The sequence below is a fragment of the Cyprinus carpio genome, chromosome A22 (genome assembly GCF_018340385.1).
Source record: "Cyprinus carpio isolate SPL01 chromosome A22, ASM1834038v1, whole genome shotgun sequence".
NCBI classification, from domain to species: Eukaryota; Metazoa; Chordata; class Actinopteri; order Cypriniformes; family Cyprinidae; genus Cyprinus; species Cyprinus carpio.
The window spans coordinates 18089970-18106016 of NC_056593.1; the positions used below are offsets into that span (position 1 = coordinate 18089970).

The 16047-nt window shown below is 32.2% G+C and overlaps 1 protein-coding gene across 6 annotated transcripts in view; it reads right to left on the reverse strand.

Annotated features, from left to right (window-relative positions):
- The window catches only part of LOC109072041 (E3 ubiquitin-protein ligase RNF123-like), a 124268-nt gene that overhangs the window by 49461 nt on the left and 58760 nt on the right, over positions 1–16047 (reverse strand). The gene's annotated exons all lie outside the window — the stretch shown is intronic.

Here is a 16047-nt window from a genome sequence, read left to right on the forward strand (position 1 = left end):
TCAAATGGCACTGATCTAGTTTTCTGTTTGTTTCTCCTCACATTGCAATGTGTGACTTGCTTTCACTGCAACACTTCTGCGTGACTTTGAGTACCAATAATGTAAAATAAAGTGAAATAAGGTGAATAGGCAAACCCCGTTGAAGGAATCCTGAGTCTGTGCACACACCTAATATGACGGCTTTGATGTCTGACTCAATACTTGTCAGTTTGAGAACACCAATAGCCTACTGGTTGCCATAGCAACAATTTTGTCTTATTATAAAAAACATGTTTTTTTTTTTCCTTCTTTTCAAAATATTTTTTATTTTTCCATATATGTATGTATTTTTATATTTTTTTTTATTTTTTTTTATATGTATGTATATATATATATATATATACACTTTTTAAAAAATATTTTTGATTTTTTTTTTTTTTGATTTCACAAACGATTCTATTACTTGTAAAAAAAATTTATAAATAAATAAATAAATAATAATAATAATAATTAAAAAGATATACGGTAAAAAAGGCAATATTGTGAAATATTATTACAATTTACAATAACTGTTTTATATTGTAATATATTGTAAAATATAATTTATTCCTGTGATCAAAGCTGAATTTTCAGCATCATTACTCCAGGTTTGATTGTCACATGATCCTTCAGAAATCATTGCAATATGCTGATTTGCTCGCTCATGTTGAAAACAGTTTTTGCTACTTAATATTTTTGTGGCAAAAATGATACACCAACAATCAATAGATTGGCTAAGTAAGATTAAAATAAATAAATAAATATTTACTCCGCAATGGTATGCATCAATCAAAAGTAATAGTAAAACATTTCTAATGTTAATTTTATTTATTTATTTTTATTTATTTATTTTTTTGATTAAAATAAATGCTGTTCTTTTGAGCTGTCTATTTATCAGAGTCCTAAACAGTGTGATGGTTTCCACAAAAATATTATACAGTTTTCAACATTGATAATATGAACCATTATTAGTAACCGAACACTAAATCAGCATATTAGAATGATTTCAGAAGGACTGTGTGACATATCAAGAGATATTTATATATACAATCTCAGAAAAAAAAGGTACAAAAGCTGTCACTGGGGCAGTACCTTTTCAAAAGGCACGCCTTTGTACCTAAAGAATCCATATTAGTACCTAAAAGGTACAAAAGTGTACTTTTTGAAAAGGTACCAGCTTTTGTACCTTTTTATCCTGAGAGTGCATTTTACATTTTATATATAACAAACATTTTATATATACACACACACACACATGTAAAATGTATAATTACATTTTATAATAAAAATTAGGTGTCATTTCATGATTATATGTGTTGTTTTAATGCACTGATTAATAATAATAAGAAAAGAATTAATAGCAAATTAAGATGTTAAAATCCAGAGGCAGAGTGTAAGGCTGAGGTTGAATGTGAAGCAGGGTCGACGTGGCTGCAGATGTCTCAAGTCGCACAATCACCTGGCACTGAAGACGAGTGTTTGCGACAGCAGGAAGAATCAATGCTGATGAACTGTCACTACAGTACAGATCAATCCTGAAAACTGCGTCAAACATGCTCAGAATTAACAACTGCGGCAGTCAAGAATCAAGACGTGAACAAAGTGCCACGACCCAAACCCCCAACTAAACGCTCACAGCTATTGCTGCCAGAGGCTTCAGAATGTAATACAGCAAAAGAGTAAGCTGGTGGACATTAAATAGAGTAAATAATCTATTTATTTTAATAAGGAGTTATATCTTATACAAAAAAAAAAAACTAAAAAAAGGCTTTATGGATGGCAGGCTTGTTAGCGATGCAAAGCTGAACACTGTCTTGATTTTCAACGTCTTGATATGCGAGTCAAGGAATAGACTGAAAGCATCAACATTAAAAGCTTTTCAGATGAATCCGTCGAGCCCAGCAGAACTTCTGAGCTCTGCGCCGTCAAACTGATGGGACTGTTTTAAGATCTAAAGCTGCTTTGTTTATGTGCTGGCTTTTGAGGAATTAATTTAACCGATCTTCTGGAAGCAGGAATATTAGCACTGACTTTGTGTTGTGACTCACGTTCTGAAATAAAGTGAAGTCAGACGTCGCTCAGCAGGCTGTTGGCATCATATCTAATAGCATTCAAATTTCTGGAGCTGAGGTTAGAAATGTATTTGTAGTGGGGTTGTAAAGATTCACTGAACTCAAGATTTGATTCATGATTTTGATTTCACGATTCGATTCGATTCATGAATTTATTTTATTTTTTAAACAAAATGATATTTAAAACAAATAATAAATTAAATGTGTCCTTTTTATTATTGCTTGGACAAAATGCTGTTCATTTCTTTGTGAAATTGAAATATAACTTAAATAATATACTAATATAGCACTTTCATATTATTGCTCTTTTGTTGGTTTTGATTGCTTCTATTGTCCTCATTTGTAAGTTGCTTTGGATAAAAGCGTATGCTAAATGACAAAATTTAAATAGAATGTAAATGTAAATAACAAGCCCCAAATCAAATAAATAAGTAACAAATAAAATAAATCTCTTCTTAAACAAAATAAGGCTTTGTCTGTGCTCTTTCCATTTAAAATTAGAGGCGACCACTGCATTTTAATCATGATCCAAACAAAGATGCTGCATACATGCAACATGAGCAGTTTTTAATCTAAATTAGATTGTATAATTTCGAAATTTTGAAACAAAAACAGAATGGTTTGACTTCAATTTTGTGAAACTATACATATAAAAATATCTGCATGAAACAGAAACAGCAGACGAGCTAAACGAGATGCAGATTCACTCCCTGCCAGCAGGTGCCGCATAAAGCGTTTCATTGGTTTCTGCTGTAAACAAAGCAGCGCTGCACTTATTACCTTTAATATGCATTATACAGAGGCAAGATGAAAAGAAAAAAAATACCATCTAAACTTTTCTAAAGACAGTTAACCCTCTGAAGTCGATTAACGCGTATACGCGTTTTGGGGTATTTTCTCCTGATAACCCCGAAAAGAACTTAAATTACACTTTCAGTTTTTTTGATCGTACAGATAAGAGCAATACATCAATCGAATCTGTAAAGGGTCTACTTTTTTTTGTATACCAGACATAATAACAACAAAAAACTTTGTGCACTTATAAAATAAAGATAACAAACAAGGAGTGCTGTCTGCAGCCTTTGTCTGCGCTGATCTTCAGATACAAATGCGTCATTAAAATGAACTGTAACTCCGTGAATACTCAACACAGAGACATGAGAGAGATATCTATAGAAAGCTTGACATGTCTACTTTTAAACTAAACAAGTTCTGCTGTGAAAACAAATATTCTGTGATAAAGTAATCCATATGAAAACAACGCGATGTCCGTTTTTCACGTCTCCAAATTATCTGCTAATGCGACCACGCCCCCCGCGCCGAGCGCGCTTTTGAGATTCAAATGTTTCAACTGAAGCGCACCGCGGCTTTTGAATACGCCCACACACAACAGAAGACAAACGCAGCGAGACTGTTCTTCAAGTTTTTTATTATTTTACTGTTTGCTTCGCGATGAGAGGAATAAGACATAATTCACCCCAAAAAGATGTGATGTGGTTGAGGATTTGAGATTTGGATTTCCTCAGAAAAAAGAATGAAGCACTTTATTCAGCAGAGTTCATAAACATGAGTAAGTCTCTTTTTTATTGATTTATATACTTGTACTAGTTTTCACATAACGTGTAAACATTTTTACTAGTTAGACTTTTTCCAAAGACTTTTTCCAAACTATAATTCTGACTAAATGTATAATCAAGTGACCGTTTTAATATTATGAAGACAATTTACACTACTATACCATTCAAAAAGCTTGTTGTAAATAATATAAATGTAACAATAAATGTAACTGTAACAAATTTAACAATCATTGCTGTTCTTTCAATGTATCCCCCCTAAAAAAACCTGAAAAAAAATATTCTCAGCTCTTTTCACAACATTAATTAATAATAATAATAATAATGAATGATAATAATAACAATAAATGTTTTTTTGTAGAAAATAAGATTGCTAAAAGGATTTCTGAAGGATTGTGTGACTGGAGTAATGATGCAAAAAAAAATTCAGTTTGAAAGTCAGCTTTGATTGTTCCTAATAAACTGTTTAACTGCACTCACAAGTGAATATTAAATTTATGTTGTGGGATAATTAAATATATTCTAAATAAACTACAAACATAAAATTATATAGATTTATTTTGTCCTCACATTCTTTCTTGTAACTATCTCTCTCAGTGACACAGCTGACTGAATGGCTCATATGCAGCTTTATGCAGGCCTTTGTCTTCTCAGGTGTGAATTCATGATAGTTGACGCCTACTCGCATATGACTTTTACCAACCAAAAAGTGTTTTAGAAAATTTAAATCAATATATTGTTTTCTGTAAGTGAGTAAACAAGATGATTTTCACATCATTTAGAAAAAAAAAATTCTAGGCTACGCAAGCTCCAGTTCTCAAAATGCCGGGGAACCAAGTTTCTATATGTGTTTTATTGCCTTTTTCAAGTGATTTAACATTTTTAGTTTTTCACTAACCACGCATAACATTTTTTTTTCAAAAACACAATCATGTACATACATGCTGCTCACATATTATTATAGCCTAGATTGTGCTGATTACAGTGAGATTAGACTTCAGCCATTTAGATATTTATAAGAAACTGAAAAAAGCACAAATGTCAGGGCATGACAAAACTTCTCCAGGCCCCAAAAATACCCTTAGACTCCAGAGGGTTAAGTTCCCTAACTGAATCGTGATTTGTTTACCATCTCAACTGATTTGAATCGTCACATATTTAAATCGATTTTCAACTGGGTCGCGGTTAATCGTTACATCCCTAATTTGGAGTTGACAAATTATTATGCAATTAACTGCCTTCAACTCGATTACACCGTAACAATTTAAGCCATTATGTTTTTTTGTGAAAAGATCCATTCCAAAATAGAAAGAGGAATTCATATGAAAGCAGTGCAAATTAATGCAAAGAATGATTACCATACTCCTAAACATGGCATCTCAATAAATAAATAAATAAATGTTGTAAAAAACCTGACTGTACAGTACATGTCCAAAAAAGATCGTTTTACCATGACATACATACATATATATTATATATATATATATATATATATATATATATATATATATATATATATATATAAATAATGGTATTCCTCCTGTACAAGTCCAAAAAAGATGGTATTACCTTGATAGCATGGCAAAAAGTGGTTTCACTATGAGACTAAGTAAAAGAGATACCACGATACTTTCTGTTAGTGTGTTCATTAGACAGTGACTGAATCGGTGGTCAGGAGGTTATCGGCTCGTCCTGCTCGAGGTGTTGGCAAGACATTGTGAGGAGGAGGGGAACATTTCACCCTCAGTCAATTCTTTCCCCTAAAGCCACTAAAGCCAATTACAATGTGTCACAATCTAATTAGTACAGCACTGCAGGCTGTATCTGATGCCTTTTAGCCAACAATAATGGAAGGAAATTATCTAAATTGATTTTTTCTTCCTCAAGAGATCGGGGAGGCGTATGTATGCGTTATCAAAATGTTTTACGCCAGTCAAACTCCGCAGTTCTCCAAGAGAACCTTTACATTTGAGCTTAAAGAGATGTCCACCCAAAGAAAATAACAAATCATCATTTACTCACCCTCATGCTGTTTTAATCCTGAATTTGCAAATGAACTAGCAAAAGTTAGCAAAATGGCTAGTTAAAGTTTCCAACTGATTTTACCAAATGGTTTAAGACTGGATAGGAACACTGTTCGCCTAAAATAAAGTCATAGCTAAGTGTATAGTAGCATATTTGCTAACTGCTAATCCAGACCTCTGTGTTTCAGTCTTTTTAAAAATCCTCAATGACACTATATTTACTAGCTAATAGCAACCAGTGTAAAGGCAGAAACTCGGTGGCTAGCAGTTAAGCTAACTTAGCATTGGCTAACACATGGTGAAGTACAGTACATATATTGGTAAATACAGATTCACATTCCCACAATACTGCATCAACATTTCAGGTGGGCGATTGTGTATAAATATTTGTCAACCATTTAAATCACAATAAAAAATGACAATGTGATGTATCATGATTGAGTCTTGACTGGTAAGTATTTTATTAGTCAAGTAATTAATTTATTTTTATAAATAAACAAAAATTTCATTTAACCATAAGCTAAATTTTACATCTTGCTACTCCAGCATAATTTTTGGTCACAGTGAAATGCGTCCACATCGCTGACATGTTCGACAATGAACAGTTGTAGCTAATATTGTAGCAAATAGTTTTTTTTATTTTGCCGTTTCGAACAAATTTCCTATTTTTTCATAATTTCACTGCATCACTAATTCTGAGATACGCATCACATTCTGTACAGTGTTTCTTCCTTAAATGAAGGTTAATATAGCCATTCGTTTCATTAGTTTTCGGACAATTTTTTTTTTTTTCATTTGATGTAATTTCATTGCATCACTAATTCTGTACAGTCTATCAAACATTGTTAAACAAAGATTATACAGCAACTCGATTAATTAGTTTTCAGACTAATTTTTTCATTTGTCGCAATTTGTTGCATCGCTAATTCTGGCATACAATCACACTCTGAACAGTGTGCATCACACTTTAAAAAAAACGTTATAATATGTCTTAAAAGACATATAGTCAATTGTTGCATTAGCTTCGGGATGATTTTTTCATTTGACAAACTCGTAACATCACGAATTCTGACATAAACATCACAATCTAATGTATACAGTCTGTCAAACTTTGTTAAACGAAAATCAATATAGCCATTACTTTCATTATCTTCTCAAATAACAAATATGCTAAGTAACTAACTATAGCACTAGCGTCGCCTAAGAAAAACCTTTTTGCCTTTGTTTTTTTCTGTAGCACCAGCTGCAAAGAAGAACATGTCTGACACTTCAGTTAATGGAGGGTGACGCCAGTGTTAATGCTGTTTCGCTTTGTCCTCTCTTTCGCCTCTCTCTTCGCTTTTGTCAGTGGGCTAAAGGAGAAATGGGCTAATTAAAAAGTGGCAAAATGACACTTTTGGCTCTGCTTCATCAAGCCCCGCATATGAATGAGCCACTAACGAATGTGTGCTCAACGCGAGAATGTCAACACAAACACAGTCGCTTCACAAAGGCTTTGCTATATGAAATGATGCTAATAATGCTAATGCCTTTTTATCTGTCATGTATTTTATTTTTTTTAGGCTGAATATTAGCATCAGTTATATTTGTAGCTTTATTAATGGCATAGGACTTTATGCTAAGAAAAAAGAAAAAGTACCATTATGTTTTTTGGGATTTAATACCATGCTAGTGCCATGGGGTTCTGAAAACATATCAGTGATATAATGATGTTCTTTGAAGTAACTTGGGCTAACATGCAAGTACAATGTTATATAAACATGCTAATCATTCAGTACATTTTTGCATTCCACTGTGCTCCTTATGCACTGTATTTCTACAATATGTGAACACGCACTAGACAGACATCTTTGACCACTGTGTCTCGTACAAGATTATGGAAGCTTGGTTCTGCCATGGGATAAAAAGTTAATTGTGGCCTTTTATCTTATAATTTAGACTTTTTTTCTTGCTATTCTGAATTTATATATCACAATTCTGAATTGCAAGATATAAAGTCAAAATTGCAAAATGTTAACTCACACGATAATGTGAGATATAAACTCGCAATTTCTAAGAAGAAAAGTCAGTCCAAATTACGCAATTACCTTTTTTATTTATCCCATGGTAGAAACGGACTTCTATACGACACAGTGTTCATGACATCTACTTTTTTTAAATAAAGAGATATTATATTTGTTGCTTTTAGTTATGAAATATAAAATGCAGAAAATAATGGTTAGGCTGACTTTTTTTTTTTTGGATGAAGTACAGTATGTTAAAATCAGACATCAACAATTCATAATTATTCTTTCTCACGATAATGCATTAATATTTGTATAAATATTTACATAATAACGATCTAAAATGATATTGCTCAAAGAATTTTATTTATTTATTTATTTATTTTTAAATTTACTGAAACAAATAAACCAAAATAACGTTTTGATAATTACATTTCAATTGAACTTGGTCTACTGTTCAGGGTGTCATGTTCACAAGTGGTAAAATTCTTTGGAAATGAAACGCCTCGCGATATTTCAGCCAAACAGCTAGCTAGCTACTAGCAGATTTTTTGGTCATGATGAAGTGCCACACTGCTGACATGTTAACCTGTTGTAGCTTGTCCACATTGTCCGCTCAATACGGACACTAACAAAGCCAAAACACATCATCGAAAAAGCACTAACTGTTCTTCTTCTCGAGAGCTTATCTTTTTCCATTTCAAAGCTAGCGTCTCATGTTTTTCAATGCAAAAAAAAAAAAAAAAAAAAAAAAAAAACTCATTCTTACCCTTAAACCATGTTTTCTGAAGAAAATGAATTGCCAGTGCTAGACTTGACACCAAAAATATCAATATTGACCATGGTTTTATCACCTTATCATAACGGTACTATGGTACAAGCACACAACTTGTAAAAATGGTAGCAGTTTAGCCCTTGTTGAAGAACTTCCACTGACCCCCTCCTTTGAACAATACTGCAGCGGTCCATCACCATTATGCTATATGGATGATCTTAGAGAAGTAATTCTAATTGGGGAGATTATCAAGAAGATGTCTTAATGGATCTTTGGGGGGGCATTTATCCCAAAGACCAAGGTTGAATCCAAGGTAACACCCCTTTACTCTAAGTTAAGTGCACTGGGATGTTTTATAACCCCAAGAGAATGGTTTTAAGTGAACTCTAAAGAACAGGATACAATGAGGAGCTCATTAGTGCAATTATTTTCTATGATTGAGATAGAAATGTCATCATTGACCATCTTTTTCCTCATTTTTAACTCCAAGGTGATGAGCAGAGCTGGAGAACAACTTCTGGAGCAGGTCAACCCCTCAGGAGGTCAAACAGTGGAGTCCATTGACTTTCATTGTTTGGACCTTTTTCAATACATCTTCTCTTGTTTTCCTCTGAAGAAAGTAAGTTGTACAGGTGTTGAACGGGTTTGTTTGTTGGTGTGGCTCAATGTGGTTTCTTCAAACTACACTAAAAGCTATGGGATGGCTGGATCATCCACACCCAAGGAGCTTGGCAGAGGTCCCACAAAGCTCTTTGGTTCTCTTTGGCTCTTTTGAGAATCACAGGCCGTCTGGAGGAGATGACAGGAGATGTGAAGAGCTAATCGGACATGCATTAAGGATATATTAAGAATTAAGTTAAACACAAGATCAAACATGCATTTCCTATTTCCAATTCAAACATGCACTTAATGGTCACTCTATTACACTTCTGTTAAATTGATAGTGTCTAGCCGACGAATCACGATCAAAATGGAAGTCAACGTTACATGTATAACTGAAATATTTTATTACTAGTTCAACATCATTCACTCATGGAAAACTGGACTAGTTTTACTGCTACAAATGCAAGAGTGTAAGAGCATTAATTAATTTAGTTTACTGTAAACTCCACGACCAATATTACAGTAAAATATCATAATAGATATAACAGAGAGGCTCTAAAACTGGATTGGACAAGCCATGTTCGAAGCATTTAATACATGTCTGGGACTGCACAATATACTGTAGGGCTGGGTTTTGACACAAATTGCATGATTTGATTCGATTCTCATTCACAAGATTGCAAATCGATTTGATTACTAATTCGATTTGATTTAATTCAATATCGATTATTTTGGATATATATAAGGTACAGTACATCCCAAATTTTAATTTAACTAATGCAACTGCTATAAAATACAGCCTATGAGAGTCAGTTGGTACTACATTATTATAATGTTGAAGGTTAAAATTGACTGATTTGTTAAAATTACACTTAAAGTTTTAAAATAATAAAGTTACAATTACATAATATTTCTAATTCAATTCTTTTTTTTTAATATAAACATAATGGTGGCTGTCATAAAACTTGATGGATTTATTCAAACATAAATTAAACATTGAAAAACAGTAACATTTATAATGAATATGTTATATGGTGCATATATTTAACAAAATGCCCCTCTCTACAGTTTCTTTTTCTAGCTGACTAATGAGTTTATGGTGACCAAATATGTTTTTCTGAGGTTAATGTGACGTTACGTGACATTGTTTACAAGCCGTTATATTGATGTTTTTGTGCAGATGTAACACTGATTGAGAGATTACATTAGACAGGATACGGATTGTAAAGTTACCTTTGGATGTTTAGTCATGACTCGTCTTTATTTTTTGCTGTAGCTGGTATTAATGTGGAGGAGATGATTAGCTCATATGCGCTACGCGTTGCCGCATCTGTTGAACTGAGGCGCTACAGCGATCTGTCACTCCACATTAAATAGCGCCAAAATGGCATTTATTGTTTGAATACTGCAATACAATGGACAGAACTTGAAATCTGAGACTTTGTTTCATATTAAAAGTACCAAAGCACAATGCTTAGTGCGATATATTGGATGGGAAGTGCCCTTCTTCAATGTTCCGTCCATAAACTGAAAACAGCCTACACTAATCGATTCTTGGGATTTAAGAATCAAAATCGTTCTGTAAAAATGACAATCGACTAATATCAAGATATCGATATTTTTTACCAAGCCCTACTATACTGTATATTAACCTGCCAGCTTGCTAGCCGGCTGTAAACAGCCTAGAGTTGCTTGATGGAGAAAAAAAAAAAAAAAAAAAAAAGTTTATTCTGATAGTTATATTTGGATTATTATGTTCTAAACATTATAAAATTGTATTATTATTATTATTATTATTATTATTATTATTATTATTATTATTATTACAATTATTGTAATTTCCCCCCTTATGAAATGTTTGTTCTGATTATTAATTTTTTTTTTTAGTTATTTCTACATTCTGATTATTATTTCATGTCATTTAATGTTATTATATCAAAACATCATGTCAGCATCTCAATAGTGATACAACTAATAAATAGCTGGAGTTTTCCTCTGACATTAGCTGAGGAAATAGAAAATATAAAAGTAAAGCTTTTACTTTGTGAATTAAACACTGCAAATGCTTATGCAACTGAGAACTTTACATTAAATAAACTGCAAGTCATACTGAATGGTTGCTTTAATTTCAAGCTTGATTTTCTATGCTTGAAATCAAGTTTGTAGGAAAAAAAAAAAAAAAATCCAAACTGCACAGTTGCATATCAAAACATGCAAGACATGCACACACATTAAGTAAATTAGCTCAGTCCACATTTAAAAGTTTAATGTTTCAAAAGAACAGAAAAAAAAAGAACTATGACAACTGCCCCACACTTCGAGCAAGTGCAGATTTCTGTAGGAAGTCAGGAAAGTGGGAAGGTGCCAGGTGTCACACCAATTATTTTCTCATTAGCAAATTTGTGCCGGATATAATATGCCAAATTTAGCAGCAGTTCAGTCCGCTCCCCATTTACCATCTGATGATAGCAGAGGTGTTTCAGAGGCAATTCTCTACCCTCTAAATTTTTAGGTAAAAAAAAATAAAAATAATAATTACATGATATCAAATCTAAAACAATTACTAATTGCATTTTTTTCTTTAATAACAACTGTACATGCAGTTTTGTGACCTTTTTTGTAAAGCATCACAACAAAGAAACTAAACATAAAGCAACAAAACAAAAAGTCTGCAACAAAACAAAAAAGAAAGAAAACAAAAACAAAAACAAACCAACAAAAAAAAAATAAAAGCAACAAAAAACATAAAACAAAGCAAACAAACAAATAAAAAAACAAACACACACACAAAAAAAAAAAAAAAACAAACACACACACAAAAAAATAAATTAATTTATTATTTAATTAATTAGTTGTTTGAGAAGATTTTTTGTTTATTTAAGATATTAATAAAATACTGTGACATACTGTAAAACAAAAAATAATATTTTGGTTAATGTTCTTTTATTATTATTATTATTATTATAATAATTTAATTTAAGTTATTTTTTTATTTGTATTTTTTTTAAAGGAAGTTCAGTGAATGCATCAAAACCCAACAAGCGAGTTTAATTAGATTTTGTTTGTGTATGTTTTTTTTTTAACTCTCAAATCCGTGATTCCCATTCACTTACATTATAAGACTGACAGACTTCAAAAGGTGTTTTTTTTGTCACTCATTTGTCACAGCTGTAGTTTCAATGCACCTAGTTTTCTTGCATAAATCAAACTAAAAGCAAAGTTGTAAGGCCATAAAATAATGCCAATCGTGATGCTATATATCTGAACATTTGATATCCACCAACAAACTGCATTATCAAGGAACTGTCTGGCTTTCAAGTCAGAACAAACCATTAGAGAGATGAAAACCTGCAGACATGCTGCACACTTCTAAACGCTCACAGAAATCGGTGAGGAGGGTTGTTTTTCGCCTTAGCTTTTACCTGAGGTGTTGCGGTTTTGTCAAGTGCGTAAAGGTCGTCTTCTCAAGACACAATCTCTCGTGTTCACCTGTAAACAGAAATGACCTGACAACCTCAATGTCTGTGTCCAGTGTGTGTACAGGCTTAGTGTGACCTTATAAAAAGACCTTAAAAAACAAGTAAAAGAAGTCTGGTGGCATTCAAAGAGAAAGGTTAGGTCTTATCGCAGCATGTAGAGAGAGAAGCTAGGCCATCTTGAGAAGATAAGAGAACATCACAGCATTCTGGGTAATTGGTGCAGTTGCTGTGGGCAACAGCAGAAAAACTGCAAAGCAGCTCAGTAGGTCCTGAAGATAAGATTCATATTACATAATTCACCAACAAGTAAAATTAAAGAGGGATATAACTGACAAAATTTATATATATATATATTTATATATATATATATATATATATATATATATATAGATATATATATATATATATATATATTATATATATATGATATATATATATATATAAATATAAATATAAATTGCATGAAATAATCATCAATCAATAATTATGCAATTAAATGTGTCCATATAAGTGTACAAAAGGTGAGAAATTTTTGTAAAACAAAAAAGGCATTAAACACAATTTTCATGTTAAAAAAAAAATATAAATGAAAAATATACAAACAAACAAGGCCGAAAATGTATTTATGTATAATACATTATGCCTAAAAATTTGAACAGAAGTAGTGCACAATATATGCATTTATGTCAGTTATATCCCTTTATGTTATATAGCTTTATGGATTAGAGTGGTGCTTGTTTATGTAGTTTTTTTTGTTTGTATTTTTGTTTGTGTTATTGTGGATTGTTTTATATTCTATATTTTTTTATAGACATGAGCAATTGACATGATAGCTGCAAGTATAAATAATTATATACTCAAGTCAAGTGAATGAACTTTCTATACAATGTAATTATAAACTACTCATTTACAACTCATCATAAATATGAAATATTACTAAAGAAAGTATGGGAATTTACCTAAATTACTGAACCAAACAAAACCAGAACACAACTATATGTAGCAAAATCAAAACAAAACCACAAAATAAATAAAATAGAAAACACAGAATAGAGCAAAAACAAAGCAATAAAATCAAAACAAAACCACAAAATAAAAATAAAAAACAGAATAGAAAAAAAACAATAATAACAAAACCACAAAATAAAGAAAAAACAGAATAGAAAAAAAATCTCAAAACAAAGCAAAAAAAAAAAGAATAGAACAAACAAAACAAAAAATATTAAACAAATGCAAGTGTAAACAAATCTTTTGATGATAAAAAGGGTGATATCCATGTTATTTGTAAAAAATAAAAAGTGCATTTTATGCTGTATTGCACTGTATATTACATTGGGTTTAACTTTTGTGAGTAACAAATGCCTCATGAACATCATCTTCCTTGACCAGTTAACTCAACTTAATGCTCAACTCTAATACTTAATCTCAAAAGACACTGAGCTACCAAATCAGCTTTGCATCAAGAATAATGAACAAGAGCAGCAGCAGTCAAACTCTTAAATGCAACAGTGATATCAAAACCAGAAATCAGCGGCCTGATTTCACTGTAAACTATAACATGACAGTAAACCTACACTCAAGCTTTTACTGGATGCTGTTTGACGATTATTGATGGAAACCATTTAAAATTCTGTGTGATTTATCTGTCTTTTCTCGTTATCTCTAAAGCATTGATTCATTCTGGATTCACACACTTTAATGATGTTTCTACACCACACAGCCTAAGAAGTGTTAAACATCTGCTCAGCGCTCACACTAATTCACAAGCCTGCGACGATCGAGAGCCGTCTATCAGGTTTTCCAGGAATCATATGAATGATTCATTATTCTTCCAGAGAAGACTTCGGTGGTGGAAGTTCAAAGCAGGTTCAGCACTATTCGGAGAATCTGCACTGATCACAGGTTTGGAAAGTTCAAGAGCGATGCCATAAAAGCCTGTCCAGTACCCATATCTACTGACAGCTTCATCAGATATCCTTTATATATCCTCAGAAATGTCTTCAGAAAAGGCCAGTCATGATCCTTGTTATCCTTGGTATATTTCATTTTTTTATGACCCACAGAAAAATATCAAAGCTGCACATCAAAAATACATTTCTGAAAGATATATTCTGAAAGGATACACAATACTCCTTTTTTATTATTTAAATACAGATAAGAAAATGCAGACTGTGTCCCAAATTGTGTTCTTATACTATTCACTATGATTTTTGCCAGCAATGAGACAGTATGTTGCTTTTTCTCATGAAATACTGCCATTTGTTTTAATACCAAGCTTAAGTCATACATTTTACTTTTATTTATTTGTGTGTGTGTGTTTTGTGTTATTTTTGTTTTGCTGGTGTTTTTTTGTTGTTGTTGTTGTTAGTTTTGTTTTGCTTTGTGTTGTTTTTGTTTGGTTTGTTTTGTGTTTTTTTGTTTTTTGTTGTTGTCGTTGTTGTTGTTGTTGTTTGTTTTATTCTGTTTTTTTTTTGTGTTTTGTTTTTGAATTCCTATTCGCCCATCTCAGGCCCAAAATACGAGAGCTATGAAGACTTGATTTGTCATCAACAAATATGAGTTCTTAAACAAAAACTATATTCTATAAAATTCTCTAACATTGCAAAGTAATTATTTGTTATCACTAATACTAAACCTGAAGTGCTACATTATTTCAACCCTGTCATAGTAAATATGGAATTTAATTTGAATTAATAACTAAATAAATTATGCCATGCACTTCTGCATGTTCCATTAAGTAAATTGCATACCTGCATTATAATTTAAGAAAAATATGAATAAAAATTGGCATTTTTCCCCAAGCCTAAACAGGGTTATTACATTGAAAGTGCTTAGGGTTTAAATGTTATGTGGGTTGATGACTAAATGGCACTGGATTAAAAATATTATTGCAAAAGAAAAACAACAACAAAACACTTTTTAGAGTCAGTAATCTTGTGCTTTGTGACATGAACAGGGGTGTGTTCCCTTACATGAAAATGAGCTGCAACTTCCCGCCCAACTCCAGAAGGGGGCGGAGCCTAGACGTCTCTGCTTTGCATACAGCAATAAACAGAGAAGAGAAGCAACATGAGCGAGAGTGAAAGGACCGGTATTCAGCCGTACATGTATGAACCAGAACAAGTAGAGACTACAGCAGAAGTAACAATAATGCAAATGAACCAGAATATCTCGGAATGGTAGTTTGAATCATTTATGTACTTATTTAGTTTTTCACAGCTGCTTTGTAACAATGCGCAGACAAAATGGCAGACATGGCACAACACACTGAGAGCTGAGGATATGGTAACATGCGCCTGTCAGTCAATAGTGGTGGGCGGGGCAAACACAGTATGACGTCATATTGCAGACAGGATCCAAACCGCTTGTTTTGGTTTAATGAAGATAAAAAAGAAAAAGGAAAAAAAAAGACTGGATGGATTTTTATCATTCTAAGATGGCTGTGTACACACAATTCCAACACACATTTCTGTTCAAACACCTTGGAAAAGTGGATTTT